We start from the raw sequence: 19,447 nt of genomic DNA on the forward strand, positions 1-19,447 counted from the left end.
AGCAAGAACGACTACAGTTAACTTCAACTTTTTGGAGTAAGCATGAGCTATGCTTGGAGACTCAAACATATCTAGAGGTAACACAGTTAAAATAGTAGGTCATTACTTCTTGTCATGTAAATTTTAGGGGTCCCAGGGCAAGTTGGAGGTTCAACAGTTTATAGGAGGGGAAAACCACAGTTACTTTTTGTTCCAGACTTCTCTCTCTTCCCCATCAAGCTTTTTCCTCAAGCTCCCATGGTGGACTCCCCCCAAATCCCTCCTTCCTGCTACAACCAGCCCTCAACCTCAACACTCAGTCACCCCACAAGCTTCCCAGGATCATTCTCTATGTGGCAAACACCTTGGTGACCACCTTTAGTCCATTTGGGACAGCAGGCAGCAACCTGCAAAATGTAGTGAATTTCGCGCTGAGCTGCCTGCCTCCTCTAGCACTCTTGCCCTTCTCCTCCTGCTGCCTTGCCACTCCCTACAACTCTTGGGCACTGAATCATCACACTCCCCTCTTCCCCCTTGGCATTTTGACCATGGGAATCAACTCCCATGGTGGATAGCAGCTCTACTGAGGGGACAGCCTGGAATAGTTTGTGGGCAGCCATGAAAACTTCACTTGAAGCATCCCATCTTTGAAGCTCAAGCTCGGGGACAAGCTCGAGAGCCTTTCTCATCAGTAGGAGCATTCAAATGCTGACGTCTTCTTCTATGGATGCCCCCAACCAACCGGACTTGATCAATGGAGCAATTCAGGCATCATGATGATTCATGCTTGAACAGTCTTCCCAAGCATGAAAGAGGTATGCCAATCTGATCTTAATCTCTCATTTTAGCCACTTGCTGGGCTTAATCCATTGTTGGAGAGATTAAAGATTGCATAGGTTTAATCTTTCAATCCTCTTCGTGTGAAGGATTTTCCCACACATAGTGGCACTATATCAATCGAGAGAATCAACAGTTCATTGACTGGGAAGATTTTAAAAATGCATATCGTCCAAGTTTTTGTGTCTCCTATGGAAAAAGAGTGGTTGGCAAGACGATGCTACACCCTTGACCAATGTACCTCACTATACGCGAATACACAAATCAGTTCATGAACTTAACCATGTATGTGGAGAGCATTAGCGATGATGCTAAATTGCACAAATATATATATCGATTGGAACCAAGCCTATCGACAGATGTCATGGCCCAAAAACCTACCACACTGTTTGATGCAACTGAATTGAATTAGCTGAGAGATATGCAAGAAAGTACCATAAAATGAACATTTTCAGCACCGTGAGCCCCAAAGTACCCACTTACCCTGCCTTCCATGTTGAAAGAAAAATGGTCACTTTTGGGATAGCATTCGACTCTAATGCTGAGAATAAGTATGCTAAAAATAAACAGTCCATTGCATCACCATCCCAGGGATCTAGTAGCCAATGGTTCATCTCCCTAGATGTTGTGAAGGAACGAAAGGAAAAGGGCCTATGCTTTAAGTGTGATGATAAGTACACTACTGATCATGCTTCCAAATGCCCATACAAGATAGCCAAGGTCAAAGTTCAGAGCATGTATGCCATGGAAGATTGGCAGAATGAGGAGGATGACTTGCCCATTGATCAGGTGAACCTATGGAGGATGTTGATCATGAGCAGTTCTATGACTCAAAGGATGGGTTTCCCTTCAACCTAGGCTATGGTCCATCACAGATACTTGATTTGACATCCCACCCACCTACCACGTCCCTTTTCTTGATCTCTTTGGATGCTTGGATGAGTTCTCGAATCCCTAGCACCCTTTGCATTCAAGGTAGTATCAATGGAAAGCATATCTTCATCCTTGTGGATAGTGGTAGCACTCACAGTTTTGTCAATAAATCGGCCATTGATTGGTTGAAATGCACCCCTATGGCACTACATCACCCCAGAAGGTCCAAGTAGCAAATGGAGAAGAAGAAATCAGCACACATGTATGTCCTGCAGTTCCCTTATGCTTGGCTGAAAATTATGTGGCATTGGTTGATCTGATTGTCCTAGATATGGGCCCTATTGATGTTGTTAGGCTATGATTGGCTGAAACAATTGGGAAAAATTGCTATGGACTTCTCTCAACTCTACATGGAGTTTATGATGCATGGGTAGCCTATCCACTTAGAGGGAGTTCAAGATTATGCTGATTTTTAGCTCATTACAGCAAAGCAACTCAAAAGGGAGTTTAAGAAATGCTCACAAATCTTTGTCTTGCAATTGAATAAGAACAACTCTGAACATTCCTCCACAGTATTTAATGATTCAGCCTTTCAGGCCTTACTTGAGGAATACAATGACCTATTTCAAATGCCTACAGCCCTCCCTCCTAAGAGACAAGTGGACCACCCACTTGACTTAGTGCCCCATTCCAAGCCAGTAAAAAAAACCCCTTATAGACTCTCCAAGTGTGAGCATGAAGAGGTTGCAAAAGCAAGTCAAGGAGTTATTAGAGATGGGTTTCATTGAACCGAGTTCTTCCCCCTATGCATCCCCTGTCCTATTAGTAAAAAAGAAAGATGGCTCCTTTTACATGTGTATTGACCACAAAGACTTGAAAGAAATCACGATGAAGAACTGCTACCCAATCCCACGGATCAACGACTTGCTGGATGAGTTGAAAGGGGCATGCTTTTTCATTAAGATTGACTTGCACTCTGGCTACCATCAAATTCATATGAGGGAGGGAGATGAGATCGAAACGGCCTTCTGAACTGATCATGGACTTTATCATTTTCTTGTGATGACTTTTGGGTTGACTAACACCCCTGCCACATTTCAAAGCCTCATGAACAAAGTCCTACAACCCTTTCTGTTCAAGTTTGTGCTTGTTTTCTTTGATGACATTCTCATTTATAGCAAGTCGTCCAAGGAGCACTTGCCACATGCCAGAAGGGTGTTTGACATATTGAGAGAGCATCGACTCTTTGTTAAGAAGAGCAAATGCACCTTCATGCAAACATCCATGGAGTACTTGGGACACATTGTGAGAAAAAATGGCATACATGCTGACCGAAAGAAGGTGCAATGTGTTAGACATTGGCCCACTCTTTCCACCACCACTTTCTTGCCTGGCTTCCTTGGTCTCTCTTCATTCTATAGATGCTTCATTAAGCACTATGCCACCATTGTAGCACCTTTGACTAATCTCTTAAAAAAAGAGTCATTCTTTTGGGATGCCACTATTGATCATAGATTCAAATAGTTAAAGGGTGCACTCACTTCAGCCCCCATCCTTGTTTGCCCCAACTTCTCTAAGCTGTTTACCATTCATTGTGATGCTAGTGGTGGCTGGGGTATTGGTGCATTATTATTGCAAGAGTATGGTGTGATTGCATTTGAGAGCCGCAAACTTGATGAGAAGGAGATACAAATGAATGTATATGACCAGGAGATGTTGGCCATCTTCCATGCCATTAAGAAATTGCACCACTATTTGTATGGCAGTTGCTTCCAGGTGAAAAGCGACCATCGAGTCCTCCAATACTTCTTGACTCATTCCACTTTGACTCCTAAGCAAAGGCGATGGGTGGCAACCTTACAAAACTATGACTTTGACATTTTGCATACTCATGGCAAGGATAATATTATGGCTGATTCACTTTCTCGAATGTGGGCATGCAGAGTATCCTCTATCTTTAAATTGCATAGTGATTGGGTTGAAGAGCTTCAAGAGGCTTACTTGTTAGATGATCACTTCAGCCACATATTTCAGAAATTACAATAGGGGGTAATGGTTGAAAAATCCCAATATCAGCTCAATCATGGCCTTCTTTAGTCCCATGGCAAGATTGTCATCCCCCACATGTCCCCCTTCATTTAGAAGATCATGGAAGATATGCATTCTTGCCGCACTGCTGGTCACTTGGGTGCTTTCAAAACATATGACAGGATTGCCAAGAGCTTTCATTGGAAAGGCTTTTGGAGGGATTCCAAGGAATTTGAAACCAAATGTGTTCCATGCCAACAGAATAAGTACACTTAGGCCCGCTAGCCTCTTGCAACCTCTCCCTATCCCAAAAGGGAAATAGACTCATATCACAATGGACTTTATCATTGGCCTTCCCGCAACTAAGAAAGGGCGGAATATTATCTATGTGGTAGTTGATTGCCTCACCAAAGCTACCCATTTTATCCCCACTAAGACACAATATATTACCTCTCAAGTGGCCATTTAGTTTATGGAAAATGTATTCAAGTTGCATGGATTTCCACAAGTCATAGTACATGATCAAGATGCAAAGTTTATGAGCAACTTCTGACAGACAGTTTTCACCTCCATGGGGACTGCATATCACCCTCAGAGTGATGGCCAGACTGAAAGAGTAAACAAATGGCTTGAGACATATTTGAGGCACTTTTGCTATGATGTACAACAACAACAACGTTGGGATACATGGCTCCACTTGGCTAAGCTTGCATATAATAACTCCACATACTCTAGTATTGGAGTTTCCCTTTTTGAGGCCCTATATGGGTATAAGGTTTCCCTCCCCACAGTCTTATTTAATGATAAGATCAACCCTCAGAGTCACGCTGAATTGGATCGCATACAAGCTTTACTTCAGCAATGTAAACTAAATCTTGAAAAGACCAAACACACATGAAACTCTATGCTAATGAGCAAAGAAGGCATTTGGAATTCCAAGATGGGGTCTTGTTGAAAGTGCCTAAGTCCCGCTACTCGACTCTCAAAGAGAGCAGCAGTAACAAGCTAGCCCATCGCTTCTATGGCCCATACCAGATCCTGAAGAGAGTTGGTGACTTGGCCTACCACTTAGAACTCCCCCCTACCACCAAAATCCACAATGTGTTTCGTGTGAGCTAGTTGAAACCCTTTGTAGGCTCCTCAATGGAATATGTGGAAGAACTTCCCCCCATAGATGAAGAAGGCATCACTTAATATATCCCTGAAGCAATCATTGGGTAGTGAGATAACACTTACGGTCTCGATCTATTATAGAATAGCTCATCAAATGGCAAGGCCTACCCTTGGAAGAAGCCTATTGGTGCCCAGAAACCATTATCAATGAATTCCTCTACCTCCATGAGGCACGGGAATTCAAATCTCACGATTGCACACTGTTTTAGAATAGTTTTGTATTTATTCAAATCTCAGGCATGTGCATCCTACATAGATTGAAAGTACTTGTCATAAGCTCCATTTTCATATATGGTATGCCCTATTTGGAGCAGCCTATCAAAAGTTATGACCTGTTTACTTCAGCAGGCTAGTGCATGCTATCCCTAGTCTCTTTCCACCCAATTTTCATTGTCAAAGGGGTCAAAATAGTACTCTGCAATCCTCCCTTAGCCCACCCATCACTCCCCTCTACTTTTCCTTGTTTTTGAGGGCAAAAACCTTCAGGGTGGGGATGGATTGTAAAAAGCGAGATACACATCAACTAGGGTTTAGACACCTAGTTAGAATGATTGGGGTATATAAGGTGTAAGAGCACCAGATTAGGGCAACCACTTATTATCAAGACCATACTCTTCACCTTCATCTCGAGCTTTCTCCTTCCTTCTCTCCTCTTTTATCTCTTTCTCTCTCTTCTTCTAGTCTTCTTCCTTCTTCTTCTTGCTCTCTTTCTCTCTCTTTAGCTCTTCTCTCTCCTCTCGGCTTCTTTCATTACACTTAGATGGAGATAGAGATCGGGATTGAGCAGCTGCACTTAGCGACTGCAGTTGTGCTTCCTATGCTCGTTTAGGGAAAGAGTGTGTAGGAGATTTGGGACTCCTAGGTGGACTTGGCACTGGCTGAAAGATTTGATCATGTCTATTAGAGGATTCTACCATTTGCTTTATTGAGCAATTAGCCTTGTCATGAGCAACATTGTGCCTGTGGTGCTCATTATCCTCTTTGGAAGTCATAGGCTCCTTAGGCACTAGCGGCTTTTATGCACATTCAATTACATCTTATATCCGCTTGTTAAGCATGCTAGGCTAAGAATTTATCCTTCGAATAGTCCCGTTTGGTTTCTTGATTTCAATCGTGAGGGGTTTTTGACTCGAGACTTGGTTTTTTGCTCAGATTTCCTCCTGGACTTCTTTGCTCTTAACATGTCATGGCCTTCAGCTGACAAAGGTGGTTTAGCAGGGGGTTTGGATACCCAAATCCATTGATTACCTACATAATACCCTTGAGCATGTAGCAACACTTCGGATATCCATCGCGGTGTTGTGTTGGCTCTCAATCGATACCTTCGTCTATAAGGCTTGGGTTTCTTTTGTGGTCTTCTACGATATTTGTAAGTCCAAAGCCTATCCTTTGCATTGTCTCCTGACCTCCTTATTTCAAGCATGACCTCGCTCACTGGTTCTCTCTGTTCAACATGCGCTTCTATCAACTCTTCCAACAAGTCCTTACTCTTGTTACGAGGCTTGCTTGGCATATTAGGATGTTCCTTGTCTTTCCCCTAAGGTTTGAGGAGGTCACCCTTACTAAAGGTTGTGATTATCCTCACACTTGGTAGTGTCAAGTGTATCCTCTGTGTTATATAATCAGCCTCACACTTCGTCTCCCTTTTGAAGGGTCTTCCTAGGAGGGTTTTCTTTCCATAATTAGTACTATTTAAAGGAACATGGAATAGGATAGGCAAGCTTTTCATTTCAATAGTTACAAGGATTTTGCACTTCCCTATAAGTGTTTGTGGGTGTTCCCCATAAGGATTAAGAGTTTTGAACTACTTACTCTAGATTTTAGCTCGATGATAGATCTATGATGTGCTTTTGGCTCTATATGGTCTCTACTCGGTTTCAAAATCTACATGTTAGAATTTTAAAAAAATGTGAATTTGGCCCAGTAGGTCCGGATTGCAAGGGCCAAATGTCCTATTCGACCCGTGTTTGAATGGCCAAGGGCCGAATGAGAAAGGACTGAATGCAATTGGTCTGAATGTCAAATTCGGCCCAATTTGAATGTGATTGTCTAAGGGCTAAGTGGCCGAACAGTAATGGGCTGCATCGACCGGGCTGAGGGCCAAGTGGTTCGTCCGAATGGGTTTAGGTTGAATGGCTAGCCGAGGGTCGACTCAGGTGGACCAAATGCCAAGTTGGTCCGAATGGTCGATTCAAACGGGCCCAGTGGTGGGTGTCCAAGTAGAGTGGGCCGAGGGCCAATTCTAGGACTCATCCCAGAATCGCATCACTCTGACAGGCCGAACACGGTGTGATTTTGGTCAACACAACAATAAATCACTCAAATTACACGATTTAGGTTACGGCCTATCGCACGTACCTCCAGATTAAAGCTATGTGTGGAGGGGAAGAGTTATATATACCTCGAATAGCAAATAAGATCCAAAATGCAAATTGGCAAACGAATCAAACCCTCATACCCTAATATGATAGCAAAAACCCTATTGCTTATTTTCCTTTGTTTTTGTGTGTTTTTTCCTACCCTAATGTATCCAAATCACAAAAAAATTACCTACAATACTCCAACATGCTTTTCCAAATCCAAAAAACCAAAAATCTACTTTCTAAGGAGATTGAATACCTCTTCAAACTCCCTCGCTTCCTACTTATCTACCTTAAGCACCGGTTCGGGGAAAACCCTACTTCAATGCTCGATTCGAAGTGTGCAAGTGCTCAGGGCTTGAATCCGTTGGTCCTGGAAATGGAACCAAAATATATAGGCGATCAACTTCCAAGACCCGCAGAGTGCTTATTATTCAAGTATTCCAAGCCAAACACTAATGACTACCTCTCACATACATCACCTGCTATCCATCTCTACAAGTGTAATGAGCTTACCTCCATGCCCAATCATGTTGCCTCCTCTCCCGAGCACTTGGGTAGCTCCATGATCCAAGTGCAAGCTTCAAGCGAGCTCCATCCTCGAGCTCCACGCTCCAAGCTTCATTACCGCAAGCAAGACAAGCCAAGAGAAAAGAAGAGAAGAAGAGAGGGGAAGATGGAGAGTTTCTCCACCATGGTCCCTCACCCTCACATGCTCACTCCCTCATACTCTCACACTCCCTCTCTCAAGCACAAGCTCAAGCAAGCAACAAGAAGAAGAAGAAGAAGAAGAAGAAGAGAGATACTTTTGGCCACACACAAGAATGAGCTTCTCATTCACTTTTCAACTTTATATATAAAACCCTAAATCCCTTTTGGATGGTCATCCCCTTATCCCCTTTTTTTACATGGCCAGCCCTTCTTCCCATGGTCCTCTTATCTTCCTAGCTTCCTTCGTACTGCCCATCTTCCTTTACATAGAGCCCGATATTGCTCTTAAAATAAATCATGATGTGCCTTGCGCTCTTTTACAAAAGTATTGACTTGCACTTTTTCTTATGTGCCTTTCTCCTTGATTTAGCACTTTTTTGCACTTCTTGTGTTCCCATATTTTTCTTGGCATGCATCTTCATCTTTTGTTTCACTTTTACCTTGGCCTTGTCTTCTACTTTAGATTTTTCAGATTTTTCACCTTTTTTGTTTGAGGGTTAACACCTCTTCTACCAGAGGCAGAGAGTTTGATTCTGAGTCAGAAGTAAGCTCAAATAGTGATCTCGAGATACCTCAACTGCCTAAGACTAGACATACCAAGGGGGACCTACCATTCCACCTAAGGTGCCGAAGGTTGAAGAAGGAACAAAGGGGACAGTCGAAAGAACTACAAGCTGAGGAGCAAAGAAAGCTAAAAGACCTACCGAAACGGTTCACAAAGTTTAAGAAAGGCAATAGGATAGTGACCTTGCTAGGAGGCAAACAACAAGGGCAAGCAAGTGAACCAATAGAAGGGCGAGCCAAAGTCAAGAAGGTTAATCTAGCTAAGGGGAGATGCTTCGACCTGTCTTTATATTCAATGACTTGATTGAGGAGCTCTTACAGGAGTATATAGACGTCTTTGCTTGGTCCCTCGATGAGCTAAAAGGGATAGATCCAAGTATAGTGACTCACAATATACCCATGATCCCCGATGCAACGATGGTCAAGCAGCGATCATATCATATGAATCCCAAGCATTCTCACGTTGTCAAAGAAGAAATTGATAAACTGTTGAGAGCAAGATTTATTTACAAGATTGAGCACATGGACTGGGTCTCACACATAGTGATCATACTGAAGAAAAATGAAAAGATCAGAGTGTGCATCAACTACAAGAAAGTCAATGTTGCTACCAAGAGAGACAATTATCCATTGCCATACACTGAGCATATGCTCGAGCGAGTAGCTAGTAAAAGAGGCCTATAGTTTTTTGGACAGCTTCTCAAGGTATAATGAGGTGCAAGTACATCCTAACAATAGGCATAACTTAGACTGCATTTTCCACTAAGTGGGAGGTCTTTGCCTAAATATTCATATCCTTTGGATTGACAAATGCACCAGCCACATTCCAAAGACTCATGTGTGTCATATTCAAAGACATACTTAAGAAAGAGTTCAAAGTATTTGTTAATTATCTGTGTGTTCACTCTAATTGGAAGGAACACTTAGAGTGGTCTTTGAATGATGTCGATTGTATTGTCTCTCGTTGAATCCCTTGAAGTGCTAGTTCTTCTGGGTAAAACATGGATGCACCCTAGGGCACATGGTGTCAAAGAATGGCATTGCCACCACAGACTTTTTGAAAGTCAGTGTTATTGTGGATCTACCACCACCATATGATTACAAGGAAGTTGAGTGCTGTAATATTCCCACCCATAACACTTTATATCAAGAAAATAAATTTGGGCTTGAAATGTTTTAAAAATTACTCGTTGAGTTATCATATAAGTGACTGCACGTAGTATTGAGTCTCTCATTAAATCAATTCTGCAATTCGACACAAGAAGATGCCCAAATGTTCCCAACCAAAAACAAGCAAAGACGATTCGTAAATAATATTATGAGAGCTTGATCATAATATTTATTGCATTATATTTGATTTAGTGTTCCTGATTCCATTTAATGCATCAAAGATCTCATTGATTTCGTAACGGCAAGACAAATTGCAAAAGCCTTAATCGGTAGACAAAGAACTTGTAAGAACGAGTATGATATTGAGTAAGTTAAGTATCAAAGAGTATGTCATGACTTTATAAACTAGATAAGACATGAGGTAACTTGGCCAAAAACCACGAGATGTTGTTTTGAAGGAAAAAAAAAACGTTTTTAAAAAAATAGGCAAAAAATCATGACATTTTTTACACCTAGAGGGAGAAAGCATTTTAAAATCATTCCCATGCCACCATCCAATAGGTAGGCATTCAAAAAGTATTTTTTATAAAGCTTACTTGGCTCTTGACAAGTATCCAAAGAATGAGTCGATTGCATACTCCCCCTCATGGCTATAAATATACCCCCTCTCCTTCACAAAGAAAGCAAGAAGGAAGACCTCTTGATGATGGAAAAATTTCTCTACATCTCTTTTCCATTCTAGCTTGAGCCTTGAAGGAGGAAAATACCCCTCTTCTACCTCATTTCCATTTTCTCTACCCCATGTTACGCCTTTCTTCCTTATAGCCATATCGCTAACCAAAACGCTGGCAAAAAAATTTTGGACGACCGTCAACTATCCTTGAACTACCACGCTAATTTCGCCTGACATCCATGGCTCCACGAGGTCGCAAAAATTCAAGAAGCTTGTTTGAAGCAAGAGAAGCAAGAAACGTGGCCGATGGAGAAAATGACGCGGTAGGAATTGTCGAAACTCTTACTACTACAAACTTGATAGAGATAACATCTCATTGGTTTGGAAAAACTTAATGTTTTATAAGCTTATTACTATATTTGGCTTTAAATTATTATAAACACATTTTTAAAAAATGCATATGAACTGTCGCTTAAGAAAATAGCCTAAGTAATATTATTATTAACTATTTAGTAAAAATACTCTTTCACTTGAAAAAGGAATATATGCCTATCATTAAAAAAAATCTTAATTATGATTTATTTTGTGATATTTATTGTTACTTTGTTAATGACGCATGTGATTATAATAACTAAAAAAAGGTAGACCATGTTAGGGAAGGGAATATTTTATAATTTTTCTCAAAAAGTGACTATCTCTATTTCATTTTGCTAATGATAAAAATATGCATATGAGTTTTATAATAATTTATAGAAAATCATTTACATAATATCATGAAAAAAATCAATACATTAAATCAATAAAAAATTGTATAGGAAAATAAATACTAGACGTGCATAAATTAGGTGCGTAGTAATATAATTCGATGTCTAAAAGATAAAAGCAAAATTTTACTTATTATTTTTACATTACTTACAATAAAGTTTTCAGAAAAACAATCAGCATTACACTTAGAACATAGCGAAATGAAAATTGATCTTTCTAGATAACATTAAAAGTTCAACAAATGGTTAGACATTATTGATTAAATCATACAATAGAATATGAGTAGAATAAAATAAAAATTATTTTCTTACTGAAAACACATACAATGTTAATATTAATGGTTGTATTAGCAAGAGCATCAATATCATGAGTTGACCCATGTATGAGTCAACAAGAAAACCTAACCTAAAATATCGAAAATATTGAAGCAAAACCAACTATGAAATACTCGACAATCCTGAAACTATCAGTATTAGGAAATTAAATAAATATCAAAAGTCTATAAGATTTATTGAACATTGATAAGAATTTGTCGATACAACTTTTAAAGTTTAACAACAGACTTGGAAAAGCATTTGAAATCCTGCTAAGTGTGGGTTAGGGCAGGCTAGTGCATAAACTACGGGCCATAGGTATAAATGTCAATATTATATTTACCAAATTTTTCATAATGATAAAATACACTTTTGATTTGAAAAATAACTTGTGGATCTCAAAAAAGAGTTGCAAATAGGAAGCAAAACCCTAAGATTAAGGTGGAACCTTAAAAGAGAAACCCTAGATTTGGGTGGGGCTGCTTCCCACGCTAAAGACACTTGCTACTATTTCTTTTTTTATTTTTGCATGCATTGATTGTTGCATAGGAAAAATTGATTGTGCTTGCAGTAGTTAGATCTGATTATAAAAATATAATCAGGATAATAAGAGCAAAGATTGCGTTATGCTTACCCCATGGCTACATGCAAAATCGTGCTCCAACGGGGATTGTTTTATACCGCTGCGAGGAGCTTTGGAACGGCCCCGACGGCGACAGCTCACTCGATGAGGAATCCATTAGGCAGGAGGAGGCGTGAGTGCTAGGGGGCTTTGGCCGTAAATCTCTCGATCACTCCTAGGAACTCTTTGACCCTCACACAAATCAAGATGGGATCCTGGAGTCCTCGATACTAGCGAAGGGATGGAAATCTTGGAGAGTTTGTTTTCTTCTGTGTAGACAGAATGGATTTTTTGTGAATGGAGGTTTATCTTTTGCATAGGCAGAAGGAGAAAATCAATGTAAATAACTTTGCAAACTAATAAATAAATATGTTTTTCCAAAAGACTGTTTTCTATCTTTGTGTTGTGCCATAAAATTATGTGAAGGAACCTTTGATAACGGGTTAATTAACGAAGCTGCTTCATATGTCATAACTTAATGTGATAGGTAATTAGAAAAATAAAGAAAGCCTTGTGGGCAAGATCCCTGACAGATCCATCCTACGGATGGGTGGTCCCAGTAAGCTGGGAGCTTCTTTCAAGAGATTGAAAGAAATGTTTACTAGGAAAAATTAGGTAGAGCTAAGCGTTGACTTACCTAGGGTGAGATCTTAAAACCTTGATCAGAAATTATCTTAGGGGAAAGGTGTGGCAGCTATGCCTGAACTCCGTTAAGGTTCCCTGAATTCTAACCAGTTTTGTGGAAAAAAGTGTTGCACTCTATGAACCAAGGGTAGCTACGGCTCCAGTCAGAAAAGAAGCCCTTGTGGGACACCTCAGATTGAGCTAGCTAATGCATCGAGACCTTAATTGTCAAATTAGGACCTCGAGCTTGCCACTTGATCCTCATGGGAATGGTGAGTACTTTCCGTTGTGGACTCTAAGAAACCTAGACGATAGGCCCTGTGCATTCTTGTGAGTGCCAGGTGAAGTCATCTAGGATAGTTCCTCGATGGACCACTAAAACGTGCTGCCAGGGAATTGTTAGGTAGTCATGTGACACGTGGTATCAGAGCATAATTGAAATTAAAAATATCTATGGTTTTTAAGACTAATTGTTCTAAGTAATAATCAATCTGTTGATTGTTAAGGGATTAACTTTGGCAGAATAATGAAGCATGGAACCAGTTTCTCGTTTTTCAAGCAATGTACACATTTGAGTTGAACTCCACGGATGAAGAGTGGAGAAGAGAAATGATGAGGATGCTCGATTGCCTATATGATTCATCCCCTGTGAATCGCAAAAGAAGATGGCTTTTGGATGAGCATTATTGTTACATCGAGGCGGCCCATCAATTCCTCAACATGCAAACTAATCTAAAATGCCTTGAACACAATATTAGTGAGTTTGGGAATCTCCCAATTCCCATTTTTTGAATACTAAAAAGATGGCACATGGATAACATGCCCATAAGTTTCTCAAAACCATATGATGTGACCTATCATTGGAAAGCACTTGAAAAATGGAATCTATTGAGCTATAGAGCACTCAATTTGGAGTTATAGGGTTCAAGTTATGACAAATCCAAAGATTTGACCACGTGTCCTAGACTTATGGGGAATTTCCATATTTCCCAATATGGTGTTCTTGAATGGATGGAAAATTTAAAAGTAGTTGAGGCCTTTATCTTTTTTTCATCTAGAAGGAATCCACTTATGATTACAAGTGGTCGGCAGATACGTCTAGACCATTATGTCCATGACAAGGTACTGAAGATAATCCCAACCGACATGAGTATAATCCAAGGACGTTGCAAGTATCGAGATTAATGTATCCATGGTTTTCTAGATCTACCATTTCTACAGTATAGGTTTTTGGACATAGATAGCAATTGGCCTACTTTCTTCTATATGAATGTAACTGATATCCATCCCTTAAAAAGAAAGATATAATGATATCTTGTTTTGGAAATTGTACATAGCATCTAGCCTATCCTATTGATGCTAATGTATCTCTACTTGTAAACATCTGCCATTTGTGAATATCCCTTGTAAAAATCATAGCATATGGCTACTGATAATAAAAGATAACAATGACTAGATTTTGTAAAAATATTGTACTCTTTGGCCCATCATTATTTTACAAAACTAGTAAGATATGTTAATGTGGAAACGAAGCTGAAAAGTTTAAAGCACTAAACTAATTCGTGAAACTTATGATAACCCAGGGTAATACAGTTATCGCTAGTTTGACTAAAATTTAGGAGAAGAAGTATCTCCTTAAGCAAGTTAAGCCACTGGAATTTGATGGCAAGAGTAAAGGCGTTGAAGCCAAGGCAAAGATTTGGATTGAGACCATGGATGACTATTTTACTGCCATGGGAACTACCCTTGCTAATCAAGCTATGATCGCCAATTTGAAATTGACCGGTGAGGCACGCTTGTGGAGGAAACACTGGTGTAAAGACCAGGGACTTGTTGAGACAGCCATTATCTGGGAAAAGCTGAAAGAAGCTGTGAGTAGTTGATATTTGCCGCTAGCTTATCACACACTAAAAATGAATGAGTTCTTTAACTTAAGACAACTTGGAATGAGCATGGAGGCATATTACTCAAAGTTTATCTCATTGATTAAATATGTACCTTCCATGACTATTGCTCAGCAAGTGTCTAAGTTTTGTCATGGATTGAATGCTCCTCTAAACACACGCTGTGAATCTATGTGCCCAATTGATCTGCAAGATGCTTTGATTCACACAACACCTCTTGTTCAAGAGATTCAATCAAAGCCAAGGAATAATAGGCTCTGGAATCAAAACAAAGGGACTTCATGGGGCTATGTTAAGTGAGCCCAAGGTTAGTGTCCACTTAGTCAAGGAAAGAGGGCCAAAACAAATGCACTCAAGAACTTCATACCTATAGAAAGTAATTCAGAAGTACCTAGGTGTTTCCACTGTAATGAGCTAGGCCACTTTAAAAAATAGTGCCCAAAGCTTGGCCAAATTCCTTGCCAAGGACAGTATAGAGGTCAAAACCAAGCTTCAATTGCAAAAGGAAAAGCATATGTTGTAATTCTTAAAGATCTTGAAGAAGAGGGAAACCCAACTATGGAAGTCGATATGGAGAGGGCATCAGTTCATGCCACCCTCCATAATTCTAATTGACTGTGGAAGCACACACTCTTTCATGTGACCAAAGTATGCCAAGAAATTAGGTATAGACACAATACCTACATCTAGGTTACTTGTGGAACTTGCTAATGGAAAATAAATCCTGTCTACTCAGCAAACTTGTAAAGTGACATTTATCTTGGGAAGCAATCTCTCTGAAATGGGATTTAGGATCATGAATTTAGGGGCCTACAAATGTCTATTGGGTATTGACTAGTTAATCCCCAATGATGTACATATTCAATGCAGAAAAGGCTAGGTGACTTTTCAAAACCTAAGGGGGGAAAAAGTGATGACCCAAGGTGAGGCATGAAAACCCAAGGTTCAACTAGCCAAATCATCTCGCATAATAAAAGAGTTAAGAAAAGGATTATCTATGTATCTCATAAAAGTAAATAAGGTTGAGAAAAATAAACAAGACGAGGGAGAGCCATATTGGCTGAAGGAATATGATGACATCTTCCCAGAAGAGCTGACTGAATTACCACCTCAAAGAGAAGTCAATCACGAGATTAGACTTGAACCAAGAGCTGCTCCAATCGCTAAGAGTTCGTATAAAATATCTATCCCTGAAGCAATTGAGCTTAAAGACAAACTCAATCAATTACTAAATCAAGGATATATCAGACCCAATAATTCACCATAGGGAGCCCCAGTACTGTTTCAAAAGAAAAAGGATGGAATTCTCTGCCTTTGCATTGATTACCGCGGTCTAAACTAGGTAACAATCAAGAATAAATATCCGATCCCAAGAATAGATGAGCTACTTGATAGGCTACAAGGGGAAAGAATCTTTTCCAAGATTGATCTCTGATCTGGTTATTACCAAATAAGGATCAAGGACGAAGATATCCCCAAAACTCCCTTCAATACTAGATATGGCCATTTTGAATTTCTTGTAATGTCTTTTGGTCTAACTAATGCCCATCGTGCTACATTTAATAGATTAATGAAGGACATTTTTTGACCTTATCTTGATGAGTTTGTCCTAGTCTTCTTTGATAACATCCTAACATACTCCAAGAGAAACAAAGACCATGAGCTGCAATTGTGCATTGTGCTGGACACAATGAGGACGCACAAGCTCTATGCGAAGAAAAAGAAGTATGTATTTTTCAAAAGACAAATGGAATATCTCGGATTCATAATATTGGCTGAAGGAATCTCTATAGATCCAGCCAAAGTTAGAGATATTCAAGAGTGGCAACCTCCAACGATAGTTAAGGAAGTGAGAAGTTTCTTAGGACTGACTGGATGGTATAGAATTTTCATAAAAAATTATGCCCTAATAGCTGCACCTCTCACTGATTTGCTGAAAAAGCAAACTACTATTGTGTGGACGCCCATTAAGTAAACCAATTTTGAGCAGCTAAAGAAAAGTTTGGTAATAGCACCCATTTTAAAGCTAGAGTTTGAGGTCGTAACATATGCAAGTTCTCTTGCACTAGGTTGTGTGCTTATGCAGCAAGGTCATTCAATAGCCTATTCCTTAAGGAAACTGAAAATCCATGAAAGGAATTACACCACCCATGATCTCGAGTTGTTAGCTGTGATCCATGCTGTCAAATTGTGGCGACACTATCTTCTTGGAAGCAAGTTTACTTTGGTCATTAACCACAAAAGTCTCAAATGGATCTTTACTCAACCCGACCTCAACATGAGGCTGTGTCGGTGGATTGAAGTCTTGCAAGAATTAGATTTTGAAATCAAGTTCAAACCTAGGAAAGAGAATGTAATTGTTGATGCATTAAGTTGTAAAGATTTTTTGAATACACTTACAATGGAAGAGCCATCTAAAGGAGAGACTTTAGCTACCATGATATCGATGCCTAGCAATCTAGTCATTGAGCTAGCCAAAGAAGAGGCAAACAAGGATCCTAAATATCAACTAATGCTTAGAGAAATCCTAGTTAAGGACACTAATCCTAAGCTCAAAGTCAAATACCAAAATTTCAGTGTGGATGATGGACTTTTCTATTTCAGGACAAGGCTTTGCATTCCCCTTAGTCAATGTTGAAAAAGAAGATATTGTGGGAAGCCCATGACTTTCCGTTCTCATGACACCTTGGCTATGCAAAAACTCTTAATGTAGTTAGGAAAAGTTACTATTTGGAAAATACTAAAGCATGATATACTCAGATATGTTACTGAATGCCTAAGGTGCTAGTGGGTGAAATCTAAGCGTGTCAAAATGCTAGGCAAGCTCCAACCACTTGCCATTCCATAGATGAAATGGGAGTTCATCATTATGGATTTCATAGTTGGTTTACCTTTTGTTCAAGGAGGGTATAATTCAATAATGGTGATTGTGGATATGCTGACAAAGGTCACTCATCTTATCCCAGTCAAGACCAACTACAAAGCTTCATATATTGCACGATTGTTTGTGAAAGAAATCTTTAGGCTTCATGTATTGCCTAAACGGATTGTTAGTGACCGCAACTCTCTATTTATGTCACATTTCTGGAGAAGCCTATTTGAAGCAATTGGAACCTAACTTTTCTTTAGCTTAGCTTACCATCCCCAAAATGATGGTCAAATAGAGTGGGTTAATCAGGTCATTGAAGATATACTGAGAGCTTACTGTTTGAGAGAACTGACAAGGTGGATACAATATTTTTTCTTAGTAGAATTTTTCTACAATGCATCATATCACCAGAGTATTCAAATGACTCCATTTCAAGTATTGTATGGGCAAGATTGTTTGATGCCACTAAATGTCTTTAATCCAACTCTAAAGGTTGACCCTTCTAAGAAAATGATAGGAGACATCGATGATCAAGTCAAAACTATCAAATAAGGCATCCAAGCTGCCAAAGATCACCAAAAAGCTTATGCTGATCTAGGATGGCAAGAGTGTATCTTCCAAGAGGGAGACATGGTTTCCATCTGTGTACACCCAAAGAAGAATTCTCTGTCATTGGAAAAGTTTAACAAGTTGAGTCTAAGGTATTGTAGACATTTTTCTGTTCCCAAAATCCTAGGAGCTAATGCTTACAAACTGCAACTTCCTGATCATATGAAAGTCCACAATGTATTTTACGTAAGTCTTTTGAAGCTTATGTGGCAAATCAAGATCATATTCTTGATGACTAGAAAATCGTAATGCCTAGTCAAGGAGCCCTTGAACTCTAGCCTGATAAGATCCTAGATGTAAAAGAGAAACCTCTAAGAAATAGAAACATTAGAGAGTATCTTATCCATAGTGGAAAGACTATCCTGAGGAGGATGCCACTTGGATAGAAGAGACAGCTCTAGAAAAATGGTTTCCCCAATTCTTTTCGAGATGAGGAAATCTCGATTCCTCTAAGGAGGAGAGGATGTAATATTCCCGCCATAACACTTAATATTAAGAAAAAAATTCGGGCTTCAAATGTTTTAAAAATAACTTGTTGAGTTATCACATAAGTGACTGCACGTAATATCGAGTCTCACATTAAATCAATTCTACAATCCGACAGAAGAAGATGCCTCAATGTTCCTAGCCAACAAGAAGCAAAGATGCTTCATAAATAATATTAGGATGGCTTGATCATAATATTTCTCACATTATATTTGATTTAGCGTTCCTGATTCCATTTAATGCATCAAAGATCACATTGATTTTGTAATGGCAAGACAAATCGCAAAAGCCTTAATCGGCAAACAAAGAACGTGCAAGAACAAGCATGATATTGAGTAAGTTAAGTATCAAAGAGTATGGCATGGCTTTATAAACTAGATAAAACATGAGGTAACTTGGCCAAAAACCACCAAATGAAGTCATTTTGAAAAAAAAAAGTTTTTGAAAAAATAGGCAAAAAATCATGACCTTTTTTATGCATAGAGAGAGAGAAAGTATTTTAAAATCATCCCCATGCCACCATCCAATAGGTAGGTAATCAAAAAATATTTTTTATAAAGCTTACTTAGCTCTTGACAAGTAGCCAAAAGAATGATTTGATTGGATGCTCCCCCTCATGGCTATAAATACACCCCCTCTCCTTCACAAAAAAAGCAAGAAGGAAGACCTCCTGATGATCGAAAATTTCCTCTACATCTCTTTTCCATTCTAGCTTGAGCCTTGAAGGAGGAAAATACCCCTATTCTACCTCATTTCCATTTTCTCTACCCCCTGTTATGCCTTTCTTCCTTACAGTCATATCGCTAACCAAAACATTATAAAAAAATTTCTTGACAACCACCAACGCTCCTTGAACTACCACGCTAATTTTTCTTGACATCCATGGCTCCACGAGATTGCAAAAATTCAAGAAGCCCATTTGAAGCAAGAGAAGTAAGAAACGCGG

Source organism: Lygodium microphyllum, chromosome 14 (assembly GCF_053477565.2).
Source record: "Lygodium microphyllum isolate KBCC chromosome 14, Lygodium_microphyllum_v1.1.10, whole genome shotgun sequence".
NCBI lineage: Eukaryota > Viridiplantae > Streptophyta > Polypodiopsida > Schizaeales > Lygodiaceae > Lygodium > Lygodium microphyllum.